Here is a 26,052-nt window from a genome sequence, read left to right as displayed (position 1 = left end):
AAGTTCTCCAGCCCAATAAGTTGCTCTTTGAGTTAGGGACCAGGGTGCACAGTGGTTACAGATGGCTAAAAATACTCCAGGCCCCCAGTATCTGTCATCTTCTTTCTCACTTAGTAAAATTTGATCTCCCCAGGCAGTGATATTGTCCAAATACAGAATCATAGAATCATAGGGTAGTTACGGCTGGAAAGGACCTTCAGATCATCTAGTTCCAACATCCCTGCCATGGCCAGGGACACCTCACACTAAACCATGCCACCCAAAGCTCTGTTCAACCTGGCCTTGAACACTGCCAGGGATGGAGCATTCACAGCTTCCGTGGGCAACTCATTCCACTGCTTCACCACCTTCACAGTAAAAAACTTCTTCCTTATATACAATATAAACTTCCTCAGCTTAAGTTTTAACCCATTACCCCTTGTCTGATCACTACAGTCCCTAATGAAGAGTCCCTCCCCAGCATCCTTATAGTGATTCAGAGAAAACTCCAGGAACAAACTCACCAACAGAGTTTCAAGTTGACAAGTAGGTATTCTTTATTCATAGAATCATAGAATAGTTAGGGTTGGAAAGGACCTCAAGATCATCTAGTTCCAACCCCCCTGCCATGGACAGGGACACCTCTCACTAAACCATCCCACACAAGGCTTCATCGAACCTGGCCTTGAACACCACCAGTGATGGAGCACTCACAACCTCCAGGCTGAACAGCCCCAACTTCCTCAACCTATCTTCATACGGGAGGTGCTCCGGTCCCCTGATCATCCTCGTGGCCCTCCTCTGGACTTGTTCCAGCAGTTCCATGTCCTTTTTATGTTGAGGACACCAGAACTGCACACAATACTCCAGGTGAGGTCTCATGAGAGCAGAGTAGAGGGGCAGGATCACCTCCTTTGACCTGCTGGTCACACTCCTTTTGATGCAGCCCAGGATGCAGTTGGCTTTCTGGGCTGTGAGCTCACAATATATATTCTGTTTCTGATTCATTTTGGAGTACAACAGAATTCTTTTTTATCTAATTCCGTACCAGTAATTGAACCTTTTTGTTGGTAATTTTGAGGAATTTGTCCTCTCCGTCTTTGTAAGTATATTGTAGGCATATTCAATTTTTCTCAAGGGTCAGAGAGAAGGGACAGGAACATTTGATTTTTCTGACCTTAGTCTTATCTCTTCCGGGTCCATGTGGGGGCATTCAACTGTTTGCTCTGGTGTGGAGAGGTGCTTTTCTCTTCCAGGATTTGCTCTTTCAGGGCTAATTGCAAGTAATTAGCCTGATTCTACTCTTTGTCTAACTGCTTTTTTAAGTTAACTACCTGGTTCTGCAGGGCTTAGACCAAGGCTGGTAAAGTTTTTATGAACCGAGATTCATCCGTTTGCTGTTCTCCAGGCTCTCCTGCAGCAGCCAAGCTGGCGCCCAGCGCGGTGCAGAAAACTGAGTTACTCTTTCCTTGAGGGTGTTTTGCACCCTTTTGCATGGCTGTTACTCGGTCGGTTACACTTTGCAAATGATGCCAATTTCTTTCGGTCCATTCTAACCCTGGCAAAAAGTGGTGAGCCTGATGTTTCTCTAAAGACCACAGAACACAACTCTGCCCTGAGGAGCAGCTTCACTGCTATTCATTTCTGAATGGGGCAGTCGTCTCAGGGAGGCAGCAAGTCTGTTTTGACAAATGTATCCCTTAAGTCCCTGGGAGGTACACAGGTAATACCTCACATTTTATGTAACATTACGATACTTTTCACTGCAAGGGATCCTGTCTGTTTCACCAATTTAATGTCAGGGTCGGACTGGAGAAAACCCCAGTGCCGGAACCTCTTTCATAGTTCGTGATCCCTAGAGTGAAATTAAGACGCAAAAGAGGACAAGTACAGTAATCGATTTATAAGTTTATTACAAAAGGATAATTATAATGAAAAAATGAAATTATTGTAATAAAGGGGATAGCAATAGGTCAGATTGGAAAAAGGATGTAAAACGAAGCAAGGATTCAGGGTGCAGAGAGAGAGAGAAAGAGACAGAGACAGAGTCACCACAGTGGACCCAGTGGTGTCCCGGGGATCTGCTGTTGTTGGTGGGAGTCCTTCAGGGTTTGTAGTCAGTATGGGAGCAGAGTGTCCCCCAGGACTTCATAATAGTTGTCAGAGGTAAGTGCCCTCATGAAGGCATCCTGCTGGAGTCGTCCTCTTAAAGGTACCCCATGGATTGTGTCTCGTGGAGTTGCCCTCATGGCGATGTCTCATGGAGGGTGTCCCTCAGGGTCCATAGTAGTCATTGGTGGAGAGTGTCCTCACAGAGGTGTCCTTCTGGAGTCATCCTCATGGAAATGGCTCCCTTTGCAATGTGCCTCTTGGTGATTACCTTTTCCCCCTTTTATAATGAGATGTGGGAAGTACCTCTGTTTTTCATGCCATGTATTACATGTTCTTTGTGGACCAGTTTTCCTGGTCTTGCAGCCAGCTTTTCAACTGCATGTGTCTGCAGCAATTCTTGGGATAATGGGTAGCAATTCCTCACACCAGTCCTCGAAGTAATAGAGAGAAGAGTCTTATCTCAGCTCTATCCCACTCATCCCTCAGGCAAAGGAGGGTGGAATCCCAGTTCTGCTCCTCACACCCTTCTCCCAGGCAGTAGATATTGGAGTCTTAACTCCTCCCACCCATCTCTGAGACAAAAGATAGGTGGAATTCCATCTCAGCTTCTCAGACCAATCTTTGAGACAATGGACAGATGAGTCCGATTTCAGACCAGTTTCTCACAGGGTCTGTAATGGATTATGTATGTTAGCAAAAACTATTTTTGTCTTAGTGCAACACTAAGTTCCATTTGATAAGTTTTGTAAAAGCTGTGTTTAATGTCTAGTACATGTCACATGGACTATTAAGGTTTAATTACTAAATTTTTGAGCTCTGTAAATTGGACAGGTTCTACAGACAGCATTTGATGCTTCTATCAAGTGTCCTCCAGGAGAAAAATGCTCGTGATCTTACTAGGACATTGCAACCTACACGATCTCAAGTCACTTCCACGCTTAGCTGACTACTCAGACAGTTTTACACCTCAGATCAAACAGATATTTTAGCTTTCTGCAGGCAGTCAAACAGGCAGAGCTTTTATTACCTCTTTCTTTGAAAAAAGGTGGGGGGGGAGAGAGGGAGAAGCAGCAGCCAAGGGTCCTTCACTTTTGAGCACTCCTTCTGAGCTGGATATTTAATGTTGGCAGTCACACTATAAGCTCATTCCCTTAGACAAATTCCTAGGGGAAGAATCTATACCAGAAATACTGGCAGAAATAGTAACTCTTCATCCTTAGGGTAAAGGGGAAAACTATTCCTGTAAGCTCAATGAAAACTGATCTGATGGATACGAATGAAAGCAAAAAAAGTTTCCTACTGTATAAATAGCTCTAATGTAAATAAAAGCCTTGAAAGAAAATGACAAAGTTATAGTCAAGTGGAATAGCAGAATGGCAAATAATTTCAGAAGTCAGATTCACTCCTGTGCACTAAATCAGTAGCAGGGAACAAAAAAAACCACCCAAAAAAAACCTCCCAAGAAAACAACCAAACCACAAACAAACCACAACACACCAAAAAAAAAAAAAAAAAAAAAAACCAAAAAAAACCAAAACCACCCAACCAAACAAACAAAAAAAAAAAACACAAACAAAAAAATCCACAAAAAAAAACCCAACAACCAAAACCAAAACCAAAATGAAAAACTTGGAAATCACAGCAGGTTCTAATAAATCGGGGAAAAAAAGGGTGGAAGTCAGACCCAACAGCAGTGCCTCCCCCTCTAAAATAACAAACAAACAAACAAAAAAGCCCTAAACCAAACCAAAAAAACACAAAACAAAAACCCACCCAAAGCGACCAACAAACCAAAGCAACTTTACAGAAAAGTGTCAGCATTGGAAATTAAAAATCTTAGATGATGATGGTTTTGACAGGGTGCTCATTTCATACTGTCAAAGCAGATGCTCTCACTTCAGAAATTAAAAGTCTGTGAAAAAAAAGGAGAAAAAAAAAGAAAGTTCAGCACAAGCATTGATGGAGAAGAACCGTGTTTCTGTGGTGATCCATAATAGTGACAATTCTAAACACAAATTGTTAAAGAGATTATTTAGTAACAATATGTGATCATGTGAACCCTGTTTTATCACGATCCCCTTTTTATTATTTTGTGTGTAAAGATGTACAGAGAAAAGAGTACCCCACAGAAAATACAGCCAGGGCACAGGATTTTTAACCATGTCACAAGCTCACTTTTATTTAATCTTCATTTCCCTTTACATATATTTGACCATAGCCAGACCCATACCTCTAGACATACATTAGGTATATCCCACACTATGGATATCTTTTAAGTATTCACTAAGTTGTTCTTCGTGGTAATTTCAAGAGCCATGCCATCTGGTGATCACTGAAAATGGCAGTGCTTTAATGGCAGTAACACTGCTGCCACCACTGCAGCTCTGTTTCAATATACACCTTCCTGCCCACCTTCACCCAACACAACCAAAGAGGTAGAGGTAGTATCAGCAGATGTCATGTCACACCTTGGTACACATTCATGTCCTAGAGAACACTAACTTTCTGAGGCATTTTTCAAGTACTTAATGAGACATCAGTTCTCTTGTCAGGAAGCTGTACAAGACAAGGATCAAAATTTCTCTTTTTGCTAGTGTTCCAACCTTTTATTATATCCTTCTTAAGAAATCTAAAAAGTCTCTTTTTATATGTTAATAATATCTTTTAATCTCCTTTTTACAAAGTTATCATGGTTGCGCACAGGACAGAATCTAGTTCAATTCTGATCAGATTCATGCTATGACAGGATTTAAATAAAAACAGATCTTTCCAATTTAATTTGAAAATATGACAAAGGCTGTTTATCAAATACAATGAACCCATCTATCACCTTCTAATTGGAAATCTTTTTTGCCAGCATGCCTGGTGCCTCACTAATCTGCACACAAATTAATAGGGAAGTTAATAAATTATACAAGAGAACTAATTATACTTGTCAAAAGATGAGATAGTTAAACTAAGGATTTAAATAACAAGAAATGAGAATTTCATCCTAATTAGTTTGACCTAAACAGGCAAAAAGATGCAGACATTTTTCTAACTAATCTCTGAGTAGTAGAAGCTATTATCGCACAGGCAGTACACAACTGAAAGGGTCACTATTTCACAATATACTCAAACATACATTTCTTTTCTGATGCTAGTGTATCATCCTGACATCAGTATCGCCAGCTGTCCAATCTGTTTATGGTAAAAGTCCATGAAAGGTAAAAGGCAACATTAAGCCACTTTATTCAGATCCTCTCCTTTTTACTCTAAGATTGATTGTATCTAAACAGTTACTGAAAGTCTAACTTTGTATCTTCCAAATAGCAAAAATACTAAGAAAAGAGACAAAAGAGGAAAATTGCATCAAACAAGATGAACAAAATGTGCATAAAACACCCTTCTCAGTAGATATATTTTCCAAGTACAGTTCATATTTGGGTGAACTCTTTTTCACCATACCTTTACAGCATGGTTACTGCATACCAAGTGCCCAATTTAAAGAAGTTAATATTGGTTTTGAGATTAAATCTGAGCTTTTAAGTTAGTATGCGTCATCTATAGTAAACTAGTTAAGCATCTCTAAGAGACAAAAAGCAACAGTAATATTCCATACTACAAAAGAAACTTACAACAAGCATTCTATAACGATAGGATAGCACTAGAGCTACTGTTAACCTGTACTACATGCATATGGCACACCACAGTCTTTTAAAGAAACATCTTTTGATCCCATACATAATTCCTAAGTTATTATAACAATATCAATATAAGGTTCAGAATCCCAAGACTGTGTTCTAAAGCAATTTGTAGAAGACATAGAGAAAAAGTTTTATTCATGATGCATAACGAGCCTGACTACTGCAATGTTAAATCAAAAGTGATGTGACTTTTTTATGACTTAAGCTGCCAGCTGTATCCTAGGGACTGTTTCTCCAATCCCTACACTGAAAAGCACTATGTGTGAGAAGCCAGTTGACAGCAAACGTGCTACCTATTGCATGTCCTGGTCACTAGGAGCATGCACAGTGGAACTGGATTCTGACATACAACTTACAGGTACTGTTAAGAGCCATGTGGGGACTAATGAAGGCATGCAAAGAACCTGACAGCCTGTCGTGGTTTAAACCCAGCCACACAGCCCGTCCACTCACTCCCCCACCATCTTGCCTTCCTGCTGCTCCCAGAGGGACGAAGAGAAGAATCGAAAAGAATGCAACTCCCACGGGCTGAGATAAGAACAGTTTAGTAACTAAGGTATAACACAAACCACTGCTGCTACCACCAATAATAATAATAATAATAATAATAAAGGAAATAACAAGGGAAGAGAATACAACACCTCACCACCAGCCGACCAATACCCAACCCCACCCGACCAAGCACCGACCGATACCTCCTCCAACCCTACGGTCCTCTAGCCCTTCCGGGTAACATTCTGTTACATCCTGGGCATGACGTGCTGTGGTATGGAATACCTCTTTGGCTAGTTTGGGACAGGTGTCGTGTCTCCACTTCTTCCCGGCTTTCCCTCCTCCCTGGCAGAGCATGAGGCTCAGAAAGTCCTTGGTCAGACTAAAACATTTGTGTTAGCAGCTCTGTTCCCAGGCCAAAAGTCAAAACACAGTGTTGCAGCGGCTACTAAGAAGGAGAAAAATGACTGCTACTGCTGAACCCAGGCCACAGCCTGAGCCAAGACTAACAGAAGTTGATGGTTTGGGCATTTCATTGAAAGCAGAGTTTCTAGAGAGTCTGAGGCAGCAGTGCCACTGGAAGAGGCAATTCTGCCCTCTGGGGTCAATCTTGTTTCCGTGTCTGTCTTCCCCAGTCATTCGTCTTGGCACAAATGTTTGCGCAACACAGTGAAACCCAAGGAATATAACTGGCTGAGACAAGCAGAACTGAAGGTGATAGAGGGTTGAATAAGAAAGTAAAGGTTGTCTCTAACCACATAATTTCCCTATCCTTTTCAGCTGACAGATCTTTCCCTCTGTAAGAGAAGAGTGTGAAGACAGAAGCAGACTGTAAACTGGAAGGCAGGAAACACTAATTTAAACCTGCTTTGCAGTCTTACTAGAGACATACTCTGCTAACTGCGTAAGTCACACCATGCTGTTTTCTTACAAAAAGCACATTTGTATCACTATTTCCTGTTTATTACAACCAACATGAAGAAAAATATCTGTATGCAGAAGCTGAAGTAAATTCCCAGTTTTGCTAACAACAGTAAGTATAAACTCTTTTTAGAATTAGGAACACAAGTCCGTGCTTTTTAATTGAATCAAGTGATCACTGTTCAGTTTCTAAAAAGAACTAAATTATTTTTGTAACCAGAAGCAGGAAGAAGCTGTTTTCTAAGGGAGACCTGATCACCATGTCCTAGTATTTAAAAGGCGGCTACAAAGAAGACAGAGACTCCCTTTTTACATGGAAAAGAGGAGGGTTATTGGGTACAGGTTACTCCAGGGGAGATTCCAATTGGATACAATAAGAAAGCTTTTCACAATTAGATCAATCACCCATTGGGATAATCTCCCAAGGGAAGTGATGGACTTCCCAGTGTTGGACACTATTAAAATTCATTAGGAGAGTGTGCTGGGCCATCTAGTCTAGGTCATGCTTTGCCTAGGAAAGTTGGACCAGATAGACGATCCTTGAGGATCCTTCCAACCTGGCATCCTGTTCTGTGATTCTGCTGTCTCTTAATGCATTACAGTTCTCATAAGCTGTTCTGTAAAATTAACTTCTACTGGCTTACAACATTTAGCAGACAATTTAGATTTTGGAACTCTTTTTGAGGGAGAAGAGAGAGCAGGAGGGAACAGATAACATTTACTGCAAATTTTAAGATTCAACCTGGATGATTCAAAACCAGTCATCTTTTGAGTCAGGAAGTATAGGAGGGTGCAACTGAATGCACTTTAAATGCAACTGAAAACTTCAGTCAACTCTACAAAGAAAATTTTTGTTTCAGCATAGATCAACCATAGTCTCAAAACTAAGGTGGTAACTTTCAGAAACTTAATGGTTATAAATAGAATCATAGAAAGGTTTGCGCTGGAAGGGACATTAAAGTTCACCCAGTTCCAACCCCCTCTCATGGGCAGAGACACTTTCCACTAGAGCAGGTTGCTCCAAGCCCCTGTGTCCAACCTGGCCTTGAACACTGCCAGGGATGGGGAAGCCACAGCTTCTCTGGGTACCCTGTGCCAGTGCCTCACCACCCTCACAGGGGTGACATCCTAAGATGTCATCTAAATCTTCCCTCTGTTTAAAGCCATTCCCCCTTGTCTTGTCTGTACAGACCATTGTAAAAAGTTCCTCTCCAGCTTTCTTGTTGCCTCTTTAGCCACTGGAACCTCCTTTAAGGTCTCACCTGGGGACTTCTCCAGACTCAATAAGCCCAACTCTTTCAGCCTGTCTTCATAGCACAGTTACTACAGGAGAACAGCTGGAAAAGGTTTAGAATAGCAACAACTACTGCAATTATGACCTCTTCCCTGTTAACATATTTAAATGAATATAAGATTTGCATGTAAGTTCATTTTTCTTGTCAACTCTGTTTTTATTTCCTTCACTGGAAAGCTAATCTGACTTTCTTACCTTTAGTTTGTGAATAGATATAGGCATAAATGCTATAAAATTTGAGTTCCCAAAATCATATTTGATAAACTGAATCTTCTTTTTCAAAGCGTGCAGGCTTGCTACACGTTCAACTTCAACTGTGCTAGTCTTCCTCATTCTTTTAGGAATAGTAGTGTTTGATAACAGGCACCATACAGTTTCTCTGTCAATCACCAAAAGGCACAATAAAAAATGCAAGATGAAAGAATGAGGGCATAATGACAGAGGTGAACTCATCACAGAATTACTGAGTACCTTTTCCTGCCACAAATACATTCTATGGGTATACAAGCTAGACTAGTATCATCAATCTAATCTTAAAGGAAAGTTTTAAAGATTTCTTACAATGGAAAGTCTACAGCCTTTGGAGTTTCTATGGCCTTCACACTATAATTTAACTCCATATATGCACCATCCACCATAAACAGATAACGGATTACTTCCTTTATTCTTGAAACAGCATTCTGTATGTTTTAAGATTTATTACACCCATCTTTTTTCTATTTTTACTCTAAGCAACTCTAGCTCTCTTTATTAATTTCTTATTTCTCAGCAATGTTTTCTGGACCTGCTGTCTTTCTTCTAAGTGCTATCTTCATTTGCTCCACAGCTGTCTGAAAAAATATCACTGGAAGTTTTCTAATACAGGACTCACCAATGCTGAGTAAGGTAGAGAGATTATTTCACAAGTGTTACAGGCATGTTAATATAGTGCCAACTACTGCCGACATTAAGTTAATGACTTGCTATTAGCAGTGATTCTCTATAAATCCTAAATCCGTTTACACAGAAACACCATTTAGTCAAACTTTTCTGTGCTGTTTTCATGCAGCTGAGTGATCCTGCTGAAATGCACTACCCTCGTTATATCCCTGCTGAACTCCATTTCCCAAGATCACTTTGAATTCTATACCTGTATCCCCCTGCTCTTGTGTTCCTTCTCACTGCCAGGGCTGGCAGATTAAGAAAGTACTCTGCATCCTACTGTCCATGCCATTAATAGAAGTACTGAGTAACATGAGACAGAGGATATTGATAAGCACTTCTTAATGTATTACTATGTTATGGCATTTGGCCAATTACACATATTTGTTGAATTTTTTCCCCCTAATTCGATATCCATTAGGCAATAGACTCCTCTAGACCACTTCCTCATTTGACTTAAAGAGAACGTTAAATGAATTCAGTGCAAGAAACTTTAGTCAAGTCAAGGTATATGGATTCACAGAATGGTTTGTGCTGGTAAAGACCTGAAGATCATCTAGTTCTAATCCCCTGCCTTGGGCAGGGACACCTCTAGACCATGTCGCCCAAGGCTGTCTCCAACCTGGCCTTGAACACTGCCAGGGATGGAGCATTTACCACTTCTTTGGACAACTTGTGCCAGTGCCTCACCACCATCATGAGGAAGAACTTCTTCCTTATATCTAAACTAAATTTCCACTTTTTAAGTTTAAAATAATTTCCCCTTGTCCTATCACTACAGTTGCCGATGGAGAGTCCCTCTCTAGCATTCTTGTAGGCTCACTTCAGATACTGGAAGGCTTCTGTGAGGTATATCTACTACTTCTCTCCTTACAAGGAAATTAAATGTCATGATTTGCCCTTGAGAAATCTGTTTACTTGGTAACTGATCTTGCTAACCGGCAGGCGCTTATGAGATGTCTTTCCAATTATTCCTTGCTATATTTAAGCCAAACAGACTGGTCTTTAATTACCAGGCTCATCCTTTCCCGACCTCCTCCTGAATTGCTATATTTGCTTTTCCCTAGATATTGCTTCCTTCCCTACACAGCCAACTCTTTAATTGCCCTAGGACTAATCACATTAGGTCCAGCTTCCCTGAAAACATTGAAGAACTACATTTAGAGCTAGAAATCTTCTGCACCAATTTCCTCATTGGTGTAAAGCCCTCACTACAGAAGACAATTCTCTTAAGCAGCTAAAAAATGTTTACAAAATACATAAATCCTTAAAGAAAATACAAAGTAGCAATCATTTGGCAGGAGAAAATATTCTTCCTATTCAGCAGGCATTAAAATCAAGAGAAGCAGTGATTTCTACCAATAAAAATAAGTTACTGTTTTCAAGAAACTGAGAATATAACCATGCACCTTCCTTTCAGGATTTTTTAAATATACATTTCCAGCTTTCCCTCCCACCATTTGTTTCAGCCTTATTGTTCCTTTTTTGGAAGCTAGATCATAATTGTAAAACTTTCTGCTTTATTATTAAAAAAACAAGAAAAGAGAGCAAAGAAAAACCTGAGAGGCAGCACAACACACAGAGAGTAGTAGGGTTAAGTCAAATGACTGTGCTTTCAATATTCACTACCCTGCTGCAGGAGGACCTGAGCAAGCCCCTTCAATGACTTTGAAACATGAATTCCTTTCCAGTTCTCTCACAGAATTACAGAATTGTTGAGGTTAGAAAAGGGGGTCATCTTGTTGACTCTGGAGATAGTTCTGCCCACCTCCTCACGCCTCTCAGTGTCACCTAGAGCAGGATGACGATGACTATGTCTACACAGCTTTTGAATATCTCCATGGTGACTGTACAACTTCTCTGGGCGACTTGTGCCAGCGCTCTGTCACCCTCACAATAAAAACGTGTTTATGTGTTCTAGTGGAACTTCTTGTGTTTCAGTTTGTGCCCGCTGTCTCTTGCCCTGTCACTGGGCACCACTGGGTAGAGCCTGGCTCCATCATCTTTTCACCCTCCCTTCAAGTGTTTACACACACTGATGATACTCATCCTAGCCTATGCCTTCTCTTCTCCAGGCAGAACAGTCTCAGTTCTCTCAGTCTCAATCCCTTAATCATCTTGGTGGCCCTTTGCCAGATGGACTCCTGTAGTTCTTTAACGCTCTTGTAGTGGGGAGCCCAGAACCAGACACAGTACTCTAGGTGGGGTCTCACCAGTGCTGCACAGAGGGGAAAGATCATCCCCTTTGGCCTGCTGACTTCCTTCTGGGGCAGCCCAGGACACCATCAGCCTTCTTTGCCACAACAGCATGTTGATGGCTTGTGTTTAAATTGTCATCCACCTGCATGCCCAGTGCCTTTTCTGCAAAGCTACCTTCCAGCCTGTCTACTGGCCCCCAGCATGTACAGGTGTACAGGATTATTCTGCCCCAGGTATAGAGCTTTGTACTTCCCATTGTTGAATTTTGTGAGGTTCCTCTCAGTCAATTTCTCCATTCTGTTGAGGTCCCTCTGGATGGCAACACTATCCTCTGCTGTACCCACCACCTCTCCCAGTTCTCCATCTATTCCATGCTTTGACTATTCTGAGCATATGTGGTTCTATGTTTTGACTATTCTGAGCATATGTGGTTAGAACAGGGAAAGCTTTTCCTCTCACTGTATGCTTGCATAAATGCAAGTATTTTGCGTACATAGTACATGTCTAAGACACTATGTTATGTAAAACACAAGGCCAAAAGTGAAATCAAGAAAAAGGAACTAAGAGGTGACAGAACTACAGATGTGTCAATTGACAACTGAACCCGTATTTCATGTGGGGTGGAGTCAGCTGATGCTCATAAAGTGGAACACAGTCTGAAAAAATCCATTGCACACAGTGTAAGACTCTCCTGTTAATACAGATATCAAGACCAGATTAACTCTTTTTATCACATTCAGGTGTTCTCTGAATAAGCACCTGCTGCCTCCCACTGCTGCTGCTACTCAAGAAAACAAAACAAAAACACCCCACACCAACAAATCCTTAAGTTAACCTCTGTACGTGCCCATTCCTTGAAGGCAAACAGCTGTAACTTTCAAGTTAGTATTTGCCAGACATTGTGATGGTCTAGTGCAGCAGAGAGGACCTACGAAGTCTACAGAGGACTTTAACTTCTTTAGAGTATACAACTGAACTAACAAGCAATATAATATGTTGTCTTGACAGCAATATGTATTTTCTTCTTTTATTCTTTTTGAGAATACAATTTTGCTATATGTTATCCTAGAAAGACGCATTTCACATGTGCCTATATGTGGCCATTTCACACCTTGAAAATGCTATTTCTAGGGCCCAAAATAAATAAGTTGCAGCTAGGAGAAACCTGGGTTTCATCCTAGAACTGTGTCTGTAACTCATAAAAATTTCTTCCCTTCATGCTTTTAACCAAGAAAAGAGCTGAGATGTAGTGCAAATCAATTCCTTCTTGCAGAGTCCACTGCAATATAAATATCAAGGCATGAATTTAAACTAGGTTCTGGACTCTCTCCAATTCCAGCAATTCCAGTTCTTTTGCCTCTACTTTTTGTTGACTACCAACATTAGTATATCTTGCTATGATTGTGTGCAATTTTGAACCTTACAATGAGAGCTCACCTATTATAAAGAGCTTTGTTGCACGTCTAAGGTACAGTATGAATTCAACTACCTTCTTCTCTTTTACCATATAAAACTAAATCTGTTCGAGAAGGAAAAAACAGTTGCTGCTACTGGATTACACACAGTCGTTATGATAATTAATTCTTTCAAGTCCCTGCTACCAAATAGCCTACACGGGGACCTACACAGTATTTCATCTCTCCACTTGTTCTTTCCATATTAGTTTATTGTTCAAAGCAGTCGTATAGATGTCAGTGCAAATGACTCAGCCTTAGCACACTGACTGTTGATCGGGTACATAACCATTAATCTGAGTCTTTTTTTGCCAAAGAACCTGTGGTTTGTATATAAGTTTCCAGCTTAGGTCATCTTAAAGGAGCTAAAGCAATTATATTCAGTTGAACTTAATTGAAATAATCTTGAAGTATTACGTTAAGGACATCATGATCTCAGAAGGTAAACACTAAACCACATAAGATAAATACAGCTATTGCAATTAATTACACTAAATTGCCTCAACAAGCAAAAGGCTTAAGTGCCAAGGATCTGAGGCAGTTATCATTCCACCCAGCAGAACATAGAGACTTGCATAGAAGCCAGAAAAGAGCAGTGGGTCTTTTTACATACCAGCTATATAACAACTTCTTTAAGAACAGTAAGATTAAGGATCATGCTTTTTTAATAGCTAAAACAAGCAAACAAAAATGTCACTGAAAAAAAGCCAATGTAAAGTTAAAATAATTTCAGAGGCAATCTCTCCTCCTCAGAAAACCTAATCTGTCCAACACAAAATATTCATTTGACCTTCAAACATACCTCCAAAACAGAATATTTTGATCTTTTGAAAGAAACACAAAGGAAACCAACACTTCTTCAACCAACTACTAAAATGAAAGACAACCACATTTTTTTCTAATTTGCTTGTTCCAAAGATAGGGCACTCACTCCATATCCTAGGATCCAGCCCATATGTTCCTATCTCTACAAGATTTACAGGATAGACACTTTACAACAGGGATTCCTAATATTTCTTGAAGTTATGAGAGATTGTGTAAATAACATAACAAAGTTTTTCTGCTGCAAAATGTAGAACTAGTTACTTTGGCCCTCTGGTGACATGTTCACCTCACTTGGCTTTACCACTCCAGCATATGGATACTTATTTTTTACAAGGAGAGGAGTTCCCAGAGAGACCAGCAATGCCCCACCTAAAAATTCTGCAAAATGCCTGGCATTATAACTTTCTCTACAAAAAGAGGGAATTAATAAAGCCTGACATGGAACACGAACTTGCGTCAGTTTTCCACTGCTGAATTATGTTTTCCCACTAGCAGTTTCAAAATATTCCAGCTGAACTCAGCCTAGGCAATTGAAGTAATCATGGCAGAGGAGCAAACCTACTCAGGGCTGTTTCCACTAATTTGTTACAAAAATTCTACTTATGTAGCATGATATAAGCCTTTGCCAAAGTATTCCCATGTTATTTAACAAAGTGTCTTGAAGAGGAAATAAACAACGAACAAAAATTATTGCTAAGTATAACAGATCTCAATCCAAAGGCCACCTTTAAGAGATAAAACACACTAATTTGTGTTACTCAACAGCTACAAACTAAGGATGGTTGGGGAAGACAAATCTTTGTTTGCAGTAAAGAGAGCAGAGCAAATCAATAAACAGCTTGCCTGCACATTGTGCATCTTTTAAGTCAAATGCATAAAAGGGGGACAAAACCCACAGAATTCATTTTGCCCTCAAAGTGAACTGTAGCATCGAACTTCACTGGAGCTTGCTTCTTATTGATACACATTCCTCCTACTCCCTACAGACAGGACTGTTTAGTCCTATTGTTTACCTATTGTTTAACAGGTAAAAACTATTGAGCCATTTTATTAAAGTTTTGTTTATATCATCTTTATGAACTTGCTGATAATCAATTACTTCCTATAAGCTAATTGCAACCTTAAAAGTTAAGGAAATGTTGTTCAAGTCTGTAAACAAAGTTTAGTCAATTTGAGGTAATGGGCAGTTGGAACTGAATGAGATTTCTGTTCAACTGTTTTCATATGCAGCCTGCTCAGGATGTTCAATATCACAGCACAAGATTCTCAAAGAACCTTGAAAACTGACTATGGAATTGGTAACCTTGATATGGTTAGCCCTATGATCCTCAATGTCTGCAGATTAGCTTCCATTTATCAAATCAATTTTCTTCCCCCAGAATACACACAGTTAAATCCTGAGGAATTATTCTATTTATCGTGCCATAATGATACTCTTTCACAGAATCACAGAATCCCAAGGGTTGGAAGGGACCTCAAAAGATCATCTAGTCCAACCCCCCTGCAAGAGCAGGGTAACCTACAGTACATCACACAGGAACTTGTCCAGGCGGGCCTTGAATATCTCCAGTGTAGGAGACTCCACAACCCCTCTGGGCAACCTGTTCCAGTGCTCTGTCACTCTTACAATAAAGAAGTTCTTCCTGATGTTAACGTGGAACTTCCTATGCTCCAGTTTACACCCATTGCCCCTTGTCCTATCACTGGATATCACTGAAAAAAGCCTAGCTCCATCATCCTGACACCTACCCTTTACATATTTGTAAACATTGATGAGGTCACCCCTCAGTCTCCTCTTCTCCAAGCTAAAGAGACCCAGCTCCCTCAGCCTCTCCTCATAAGGGAGATGTTCCACTCCCCTAATCATCTTTGTGGCTCTGCGCTGGACTCCTTCAAGCAATTCCCTGTCCTTCTTGAACAGAGGGGCCCAGAACTGGACGCAATATTCCAGATGCGGCCTCACCAAGGCTGAGTAGAGGGGGAGGAGAACCTCTCTTGACCTACTAACCACTCCCTTTCTAATGCACCCTAAGATGCCATTTGCCTTCTTGGCCACAAGAGCACATTGCTGGCTCATGGTCATCCTCCTATCCACCAGGACCCCCAGGTCCCTTTCCCGTTCACTACTTTCCAGCAGGTCAACCCCCAACCTGTACTGGTACATGGGGTTGTTCTTCCCCAGATGCAAGACTCTACACTTGCCCCTGTTAAATTTCATCAAGTTTCTCCCCGCCCAACTCTCCAGCCTGTCCAGGTCTCGCTGAATGGCAGCACAGCCTTCTGGTGTGTCAGCCACTCCTCCCAGTTTTGTGTCATCAGCAAACTTGCTGAGGGTGCACTCAGTTCCCTCATCCAGGTCATTGATGAAAATATTAAACAGCACCGGTCCCAGCACCGACCCCTGAGGAACTCCACTAGTCACAGACCTCCAGCTAGATTCTGCGCCATTGACCACAACTCTCTGCCTTCTTCCTTTCAACCAGTTCTCGATCCACCTCACTACTTGATCGTCAAGCCCACACTTCTTTAGCTTATCTATGAGGATGCTGTGGGAGACAGTATCAAATGCCTTACTGAAATCAAGAAAAACTACATCTACCGCTCTACCATCATCCCTCCACCTAGTCACTTCCTCATAGAAGGCTATAAGGTTGGTCATACATGACTTCCCCCTCATAAAACCATGTTGGCTGTTCTTAATGACCCCCTCATCCTTGATATGCCTAGTGATGGAGTCAAGAATAAGTTGTTCCATCATCTTTCCAGGGATGGAGGTAAGGCTGACCGGTCTATAATTACCCGGGTCCTCCTTCTTGCCTTTCTTATAGATTGGTGTGACCTTTGCCATCCGCCAATCCTCAGTGCCACCTCGCCCGTTTCCCACGACTTACCAAAGATGATGGAAAGTGGCCTAGCAATGACCTCCGCCAGCTCCCTAAGCACCCGTGGGTGCATTCCATCCGGACCTATCGATTTACAGATGTCCAGTTTGCATAGCTGATCCCTAACCCAATCCTCATCTACCAAAGCAAACTCCTCCTTTGTCCTGACTCCTTCTGGGGCTATAGAAATCCGGGGCCCTCGGGGAGAGTCTGCAGGAGTAAAGACAGAGGCAAAGAAGGCATTCAGCACCTCTGCCTTCTTTATATCCTCTGTCTCCAGGGCACCCACTTCGTTCACCAGTGGGCCTATATTGCCTCTTGTTTTAGTTTTATTTGCTATGTATTTGAAGAAGCCCTTTCTATTGCCTTTAACCCGACTAGCAAGATTGAGTTCCAAGGAGGCCTTAGCTGTCCTAATTGCCTCCCTACATCCTCTAACCACTGTCCTATATTCCTCCCAAGCGGCCAGCCCCTCCTTACATAATCCATAGATTCTCCTTTTCCACTTGAGTTTGCCCAGCAGCTCCTTGTTTAACCACGCCGGTCTCCTAGATCCCTTACTTGACTTCCTACTCATTGGGACGCTCCGATCCTTTGTGGTGCAATACTCTAAGTCAATGTGTCATGTTTAAACATTTAAAATCACACCTTTCCCATTAATCAATAAGTCAATGGATTATGAATAAATTTTTGATGTTGAACAGACATTATTGAGTCTATTACAATGAAACCAAATACTTGGCTATTTGATCAAAAAGTGCTGAAGCCAATGCAGGCCAATGTGAGTAAGAGAAAGATGATAGCAAGGAATGCAAGAATGTACAAAGATGACATGCATGGAACAGCATGTCTTGAGCTGTATGTGTTCCCTTTATTCAATCTATGATTTTTCATAGAATTATAGACTACTTTGGGTTGGAAAGGACCTTCAAAGCTCATCTAGTCCAACCGCTCTGCAATGAGATCAGGATGCCCAGAATAACATCCTGTCTGGCCTTGAAAATTCCTTCAAAGTCATTCATTTTAGTCAAAGTGAACACTGTACTGCAACAGTTCACAACACAACATCTGGACACTATTAGCAGAGCTGCTAGAGCAGAGCTAGTCTCATGGGGCAGCTATCTCAGCTCAAGTTTCTCCTATGAAAAACTGCATTGTACCAGTGGTTCTTTCAGGCCACCTAAAAATTATCAGCTGTAGTTCCTGATGATTGGAAAAAGGGAAATATAACATCCATTTTCAAAAAGTGGAATTACAGACCAGTTAGTCTCACCTCTCTGCCTGGCAAAATCTTGGAGCACATTATCCTGGACAGCATGCTAAGGCACATGAAAAACATCGAGGCGGTTGGTGACAGCCAGCATGGCTTCACTAAGGGAAAATCACACCTGATAAATTTGGTGGCCTTCTATGATGAGGCTATGGAACTGATGGACAAGGGTAGAGCAGTTGACGTCGCCTACCTGGATTTGTGCAAAGTGTTCAACACTGTCCCACACGACATCCTTGTCTCTAAATAGGAGAGACATCAATTTGATGGATGGACCACTCGGTAGATAAAGAATGGGCTGGATGGCCGCACACAAAGAGTTGTGGTCAATGGCTCAATGTCCAGTTGGAGACCAGTAACAAGTGGTGTCCTTCAGGGATCGGTGTTGGGACCGGTCTTGTTCAGTATCTTTGCTGGTGACATGGACAGTGGGATTGAGTGCACCCTCAGCAAGTTTGCCAATGACACCAAGCTGTGTGGTTTGGTTGATACGCTGGAGGGAAGGAAAGCCATTCAGAGGGACCTTGACACGCTTGTGAGGTGGGCTGATGCCAACCTTGTGAAGTTTAACCATGTCATGTACAACGTCCTACATGTGGGTCGCAGCAATCCCAGGCACAGCTACAGGTTGGGCAGAGAAGAGATTCAGAGCAGCCCAGAGGAGAAGGACTTGGGGGTGTTGGTTGATGAGAAAATGAACATGAGCCACCTTCAGTGTGCGCTCACAGCCCAGAAAGTCAACCATATCCTGGGCTGCATCAAGAGGAGTGGGACCAGCAGGTTGAAGGAGGTGATCCTGCCCCCTACTCTGCTCCCGTGAGACCTCACTTGGAGTATTGTGTGCAGTTCTGGTGTCCTCAACATATAAAGGACATGGAACTGCTGGAACAAGTCCAGAGGAGGGCTACAAGGATGATCAGGGGACTGAAGCACCTCCTGTATGAATTTGACAGGGTGAGAAAGTTGGGGCTGTTCAACCTGGAGAAGAGAAGGCTGCGTGGAGACCTCATAGCAGCCTCCAGACTCTTCATAAGGGACTGTAGTGGTATGGCAAAGGGTAACCTGTTCAAACCTAAACAGGGGAAGTTTATAGATACAAGGAAGAAGTTTTTTACTGGTGGTGAGTCAGTGGAATGGGTTGCCCAGGGAAGTTGTGAATGCTCCATCCCTGGCAGTGTTCAAGGACAGGTTGGACAGAGCCTTGGGTGACATGGTTTAGTGCAAGTTGTCCCTGCCCATGGCAGGGGGGTTGGAACTAGATGATCTGAAGGTCCTTTCCAACCTTAAACTATTCTATGATACTGTGATTCTAAGACTGCACCATCAAATGCCATGCATTAAATTTGCTTGTTGATGTCACTCTGCTTGCAGAACCAAGCTCCCATGACTTAATAAACATCTGGTGCTTTTTGTGATTACAAAACTTCCTAATAAACCAAACAATTGAGTCTTTAGATGTTAAACTACTTTTTCACAGATCATCACTCATTTTTCGTCTGAGTCTTAGCACATTTCCTCAAATTGACCTTTGCTGACAAGTTACTATAACCATTTAGTACCAGAAGTTTTTGAAAACGGTGTATTTCTGTCTTCTTGTTTACACCCTGTGAGAACATGTTAATTTTTCAGTTGTTAAGATCTACTGTTTTATGTGTCTCATCACCATAGCCTTAGAAAGTCAGACAGACTTCATGAGTCCCTTTGGAACTCCATTTGGCTTTTATCATCAAAAGCACATGCTGCTTTACATATACATATACATAAAAGTTTTCATTTTTCCCCCTGAAAGTTTGTAATTGTCAGCACTGAAAATTCAACAGTGGCTTGCAAAACAGTATCAAAGTCTTATTTTTAAAACTACAGCAAAGATTTCTTAAAGTACTATGCATACAAATAGGTAGGTTGAATGCAATAGAATTACACTGTTAAATACAAGATAATCCAAGGCATGAGCTTTCTGGTCGTCTTGCATGTATGTGTACCTAGAAGCATCCACTTTCATGCATGCACCTTGCTTTTACTAAGAGTCACAGACAAAAAGAAATGAAGGAACAGATATTCTGGTATGTCTACATATCCAGCTTCAATTTAGCATACAGAAATCAGATTAGTTTCAAGCATGCAGAAAAGTAGTCTAGCTGTAGCAAGATGGTAATGAAGGATCAGTCAGCTTATAAAGACTTCTGGACACCTGCATTAAAAAATTACTTCTGGTATCCAGCTAATCTCTTTAAAGTTAGCTTGCATGCAGTTTACAATATATACATTCTGCTAGTATCTCTGTTGTAGGTTATTTCTGAACACTGCAAGAAAAAAAAAAAAAGATTTACAGAGCAGAGCAGTATACATATGGCATTTTTTGCATTACAACATCTGTCATGCCAAAGGACTGTTATATTAATTCTCATGTAAAAGAGGCCTAAAAAGTAAAACATGGTAAATATACAACATTAAACACTGAAACCAGATTAGTAATTTTATAACACAAAGATTTCTGCCTCCTTAGTATGAGGACAACATCCACCATTAAGTCTTTGTCACCTTTTGTTAAGGATGCTGTGAGAAAAAAAAAAACAAACCTTGAAAATGTAAAGGACTACATGAAGCTTTCTTTTTAAAAAACACCATTTGTTTCCATTTCTTTTAACCAAGGGACGTGGGGAGGGAAAGCACCTTTTAAACAGCATTAATTGTTTTTTAATATATTAAAGTTCAGGCATGTTGAAAACATATTGTTTCTTTGAAAATAACTTGGGTACACAGTGGAGGATAATGAGGGCTACTGGAAAAAGAGAACACCATTTCTGCTGCTGGCATATTCAAATTCCCTCTAGGTTGAATACAGGGGAAGCACAGAATGGTGTCAGCTATTCCAAAATCTGGCAAAATTATACCAGTGTTAGGTTTAAAACTGAGATTTTGCTGAATTTTTGGTCATAGGATCTTTTTATTTCTTTGAAAGTGTGGATTAATGTAAAACAAAAAGTTGGAAGGAATCATATGAGACATGCACAGCAGCAACATAAGTCAGTGTAATAATCAGTCTACAACTGAGACCAATAAGATTAGCCATGGTAAGGTCTTAGATCAAGATCACAGTCTAGGTTGAAAGGAGCTGGTCAAAGGATTCTGAGACTCCAAATGAGAGCACTGGTCATAAGAGCAGACACCTATCCATCTGGCATGAAGTTGTAACTCCCCCTGAGTGTTAGCCAAATGCAGTACTTCATTCTTGTTTGGCTCACCATGCAACTCAACTTCCAACACACCCATTTAATTTACAATTTCTGAGGATCCTTAAAAGTCTTATGCCTTCTTGTGTGGACTATCCCAGTGTAACAGTAACAATTGCCAACTTGTATAAACCAACTAGTACAACAGTTTAGAGATCTTTACCCAACAAAGTAAATATAATGTGCAGAAGACACCTTACTACATTCTTATCCCCTTCTGCAGAGATCTGCAACTGAAATATCATTTCAGGTCAATATTACACACAACATTAAGTACAAGAAAAGTAATAAAAAAAGTGGTAAAACGATAGGTCCAAACCCCAAATAACCATGAGTGATCTCTTGGTGGAAAGGAGGGTGTGTGAGAGAAAAACATTAATCCTACAAGAGAAGTATCAGAAAACAGTAACTGCAAAACAACACCTTTAGATGTCCTTTCTTCAAATTTGATAACTTTATTTCTCTCCCCGTTAAAGATCCTTAGTCACCTTTTCAGGAATAAAGGTGTTAAGCAAGTTTCCAGCTTTTGGAATTTTATTTTAATTCCTAACCTTTTTTTCTAAATCAGCCAGATTCTGTTTTCTCTGTTTTGAAATCCATGAGCAGGAAAGTAATGCTTGTATAGATATTTGCTAAACTCTTCACTGAAGGTGGCATATAAGGAGCTGAAAACTTAACTGTTACCTGTATCAGTCTATCACACAGACCTTGTACTGAAAGAAACTTTGCAGTTGTTAAGTCAAGCAGTTAACAGTTAGGAAGGACACTCAAACGCTTAGAAAAATACATGAATTACGGCAATTTTTGAAATTTCCTAAGCTCCTGCATTTATTTTACAGTTATTTGCAGAATTTATTGCTACTAGCTGCCCACATCCCAGTACCATTTTCTTTACTGAGTTCTTCACTCTGCCCAATAGAGTTCCACAGCCTTTCTCCATCTCCTGATTCCAACTATACTACTCTCATTCCAACTCAGACACTCCTTGTCCAGCCAATCTTCTGTCTCATGTCCCACAGTTTGGCTCTTATTCCTTTCAGATTGCACAATCCTGCCTTCAACAAGCAAAGAACATTTACCTTGCAAGAAAACATAAATTTTATGCCAGTATCATTTACAAAACTTCATGGGGAGAGTGTACGGTCTCAGAATTAGCACAGCTTCAAACTCCTCTCTGCCAAAGGCTATGTGTCTTCTTCAGTATAACTGCACATCTTGGGAAACATGATGGGGTTGCCTGCAGAGGAATGGCCCATATTACACATTTTTCAGATCAAGATACTAGAGTCTAAGGAGACAGATGTGTTATGAAAGTACTTCAATAAATGGAGTACAAAACACACATGCTACAATTTTCTGTGATTTTTGTGCAACTATCTGTACATTCAATGACTGTCTCTATTCCTCTTCAGGAATAGAACAGTCTCAGAGCAGTCACTGAAATGGTTTAGTCCAGTTTTAAGTTTGAACTAAAAGCAGCATTAGTAAACTAAAACCTTCACATCCACATATTCAGTTTACAATCGCTATCATAGGTAGCACCATTTCCTTTCCTTTCTGAGCAGTATCAGAAAACTGTTCATCAGCCACCATCTATTCTGACTCAAACCAACACAGCTGAAAGATGGTTGCCCAGAGTGTTATATTTCAAACAGCATTTGGCAAACCTACAGGAAGAAAGATCTGTTATTTTGGTGAGACTGCAGTTCACAAAGCTAGAGTGGCACCAAGTGGCAAGCAGCTGAATTTGGGTCTTACTATGTGCATGTTTTCAATCAAATTAGAAGCCACACTTGACATATTAGCAGTTAAAATAAAATGGTTCAGCAGCTGACTTTTACTGGAAGTCCAGACTACTTAAATCCTACTTAATACACAAACACAAACTAACAAGGAGTAGAGCTTCCCACAGAGTACTCTTTAGTGAGTAAAGCTCAGAATTACAAACTTGACAAAAAGCAGGAAGTGAACAAAGATACCCTAACTTTCATTAACAGATACAATCATAATTAATCTTTATCAGATGGTTTGACATTTAACATTCAATATTACCCATTCCTCCACACTGGAGCCATCACAACTCTTATTACATTCTAAAAGGAGCACCTTTGTATTTATTTGCCTCCTTTCTAGCATCTATGACATATATACTACCACCCCCATTCTTAAAATGGCTTGCACATTGTCACTTCTCTAAGCAGCTCAGAAACAAACCAAACAAACCAAAAAAGCCAACAGAAAAATAAACAAGAACACTGTATACCTTCAAAGATGAAGCCTGGAAGGGGATCTTCCCATCTGGTTAGTTGCAATAACCGTACACTTCATCCCACTCCTCCCTACAATACGTCAGGTTTCTCATCCAAGGAGAAGGAAAAGAGGAAGACAGATGGTTATTTCTGTGAATAATAGGATTTCATGGTGCCGAGGTTTAAACCCAGTCAGTCACACAGTTTCTACTCCCCCCTATCTCCTTCTTTCCTCCTCCCACCCCACCCCCCCACTCCCCAGAGTGGATGGGAAGGAGAATCGAAATAATGTAACTCCTACAGGTTGAGATAAGAACAGCCCAGTAACTAAGGTATAACACAAATCACTACTGCTACCACCAGTGATAATAATGATAAGAGAAATGGAAGAGAATACAATACCACTCGCCGAAACGAGCCAGACTGAGAAGAGCGAGTGCCCTTCCGGGTAACTCCCAGTTACCTCCCAGGGCATGATGTGCTGTGGTATGGAATACCTCTTTGGTTCGCTTGGGTCAGGTGTCCTGTCTCTGCTTCCTCCCAGCCTCCCCTCCTCTGTGGCAGAGCATGAGACTCACAAAGTCCTTGGTCAGAGTAACCATTACTTAGCAACAGCTGAAAACATTGGTGTTACCAGCTCTGTTCCCAGGCCGAAAGTCAAAACACAGCACTGCATCAGCTACTAAGAAGGAGAAAAATTGGCTGCTACTGCTAAACCCAGGACAGTATCCACCCCTTATTCCATACCATTTACATCATGCTCAGATCCCACGTTTTCAATATACCATCGCTCTTACATACATATACATACACACACGGACAGAGAAAGAGATCATTTCTTAGTGCATGGACCAATCACTGTAATGCTGCTGAGTCCATTCGGTCCATGATGTCAGGTTCCATCCCTTGTAACAGTCTTTCGGAGCAGGAGAGGCTGTGTGCAGTGTTGGATCGTTGCCTGCTGATACTGATTGTTCCTTTAGTGCAGAACTCATCTGGTTCTATCAAAGTTCATTCACTGTTGGGATGATGGTTTGAGGGAAGTCAGGGCCAGTAGCTGGTGACCTGAAGACATCTAGTCGATGGGCTATAAAATTATTACACAGCAGGCAACAGCATACAATTAAGTTCATTGGCTGTTTTCCCCTAAAATCAAATCCCCTTGAGCTATACATCGGACTTCCACGTCTTCCCACATTACTTACCAAGTATATCTGGGTACCTGAGCAAAAGCAATCCCATCAGTGGGTTTGCCTTTACCTGAAGCAGAAATAAACAAGACTGTCTTCCCCAGCAAATTCTTCATTTGCACCACAGGAACTTTGTCCCCCTCTACAGTATGTAAAAGTTCCGACTGGGCTGGGCCAGCCCTGTTGGCAGATCCTCTGATGTTGACCAGCCAGGTGGCTTTTGGTAAATGTGTATCCCAATGCTTGAAAGTTCCCCCACCCATTGCTCTCAGTGTGGTTTTTAACAGCCCATTGGACCGTTCGATTTTCCCAGAGGCTGGTGCATGGTATGGGATGTGATATACCCACTCAATGCCATGCTCTTTGGCCCAAGTGTCTATAAGGTTATTCCAGAAATGAGTCCCATTGTCTGACTCAATTCTCTCTGGGGTGCCATGTCGCCTCAAAAATCTGTTTCTCAAGGCCCAAGACAGTGTTCTGGGCAGTGGCATGGGGCACAGCGCATGTTTCCAGCCATCCAGTGGTAACTTCCACCATGGTAAGCACATGGCGCTTGCCTTGGCGAGTTGGTGGGACTGTGATATAATCAATCTGCCAGGCCTCCCCATATTTGTACTTCAGCCATCGTCCTCCATACCAGAGAGGCTTTAACCGTTTGGCTTGTTTACTTGCAGCACATGTTTCACACTCATGAATAACCTGGGCAATAGTGTCCATCATTAAGTCCACCCCTCGATCAAGGGTCCATCTATATGTTGCATCTCTGCCCTGATAGCCTGAAGTGTCATGGGCCCACCAAGCCAAAAATAATTCACCTTTATGTTGCCAATCTAAGTCCATCTGAGTCACTTCAATCTTAGCAGCTTTATCCACCTGTTTGTTGTTCTGGTGTTCCTCCGTGGCCAGACTCTTGGGTATGTGTGCATCTGCTTGGCATAACTTCATCACCAGGTTCTGCACCTGCAATATCTTGCCACAGTGCAGCAGCCCAGATGGGTTTACCTCTGCGTTGACAATTGCTCTGCTTCCATTGTGGCAACCACCTCCACAGGGCATTTGCCACCATCCATGAGTCAGTATAAAGTACTGGCCACTTTTCTCATTCAGCAATGTCCAGGGCCAGCTGGATGGCTTTCACCTCTGCAAACTGACTCGATTCACCCTCTCCTTCAGCAGTTTCTGCAACTTGTCGTTGAGGACTCCATACGGCTGCCTTCCATCTCCGATGCTCTCCCACAAAACAGCAGGACCCATCAGTAAACAAGGCATACTGCTTTTCATTTTCTGACAGTTTATTATACGGTGGGAACTCTTCAGCACACATCACCTCTTCCTCTGGTGACAT

At 41.4% G+C, this 26,052-nt stretch overlaps 1 long non-coding RNA gene across 2 annotated transcripts; it reads right to left on the bottom strand.

The window, feature by feature from the left end:
* Positions 1-1,875: 1,875 nt before the first annotated feature.
* Positions 1,876-23,719, bottom strand: LOC136019848 (uncharacterized). Of its 2 annotated transcripts, XR_010615092.1 has the most exons (4): positions 23,532-23,719; positions 22,348-22,505; positions 3,865-4,003; positions 1,876-2,762 (listed from the first exon to the last, which is right to left on the bottom strand). It is a non-coding gene; the product is annotated as an uncharacterized LOC136019848 (long non-coding RNA). The 2 variants fall into 2 exon arrangements; XR_010615091.1 differs by having other exon boundaries at positions 1,876-4,003.
* Positions 23,720-26,052: the final 2,333 nt, after the last annotated feature.

This window comes from Lathamus discolor, chromosome 10 (assembly GCF_037157495.1).
Source record: "Lathamus discolor isolate bLatDis1 chromosome 10, bLatDis1.hap1, whole genome shotgun sequence".
Taxonomy (NCBI): domain Eukaryota; kingdom Metazoa; phylum Chordata; class Aves; order Psittaciformes; family Psittacidae; genus Lathamus; species Lathamus discolor.
Note: the sequence above shows the minus strand (reverse complement) of the source record. Positions and strands in the feature narration are given on the sequence as shown.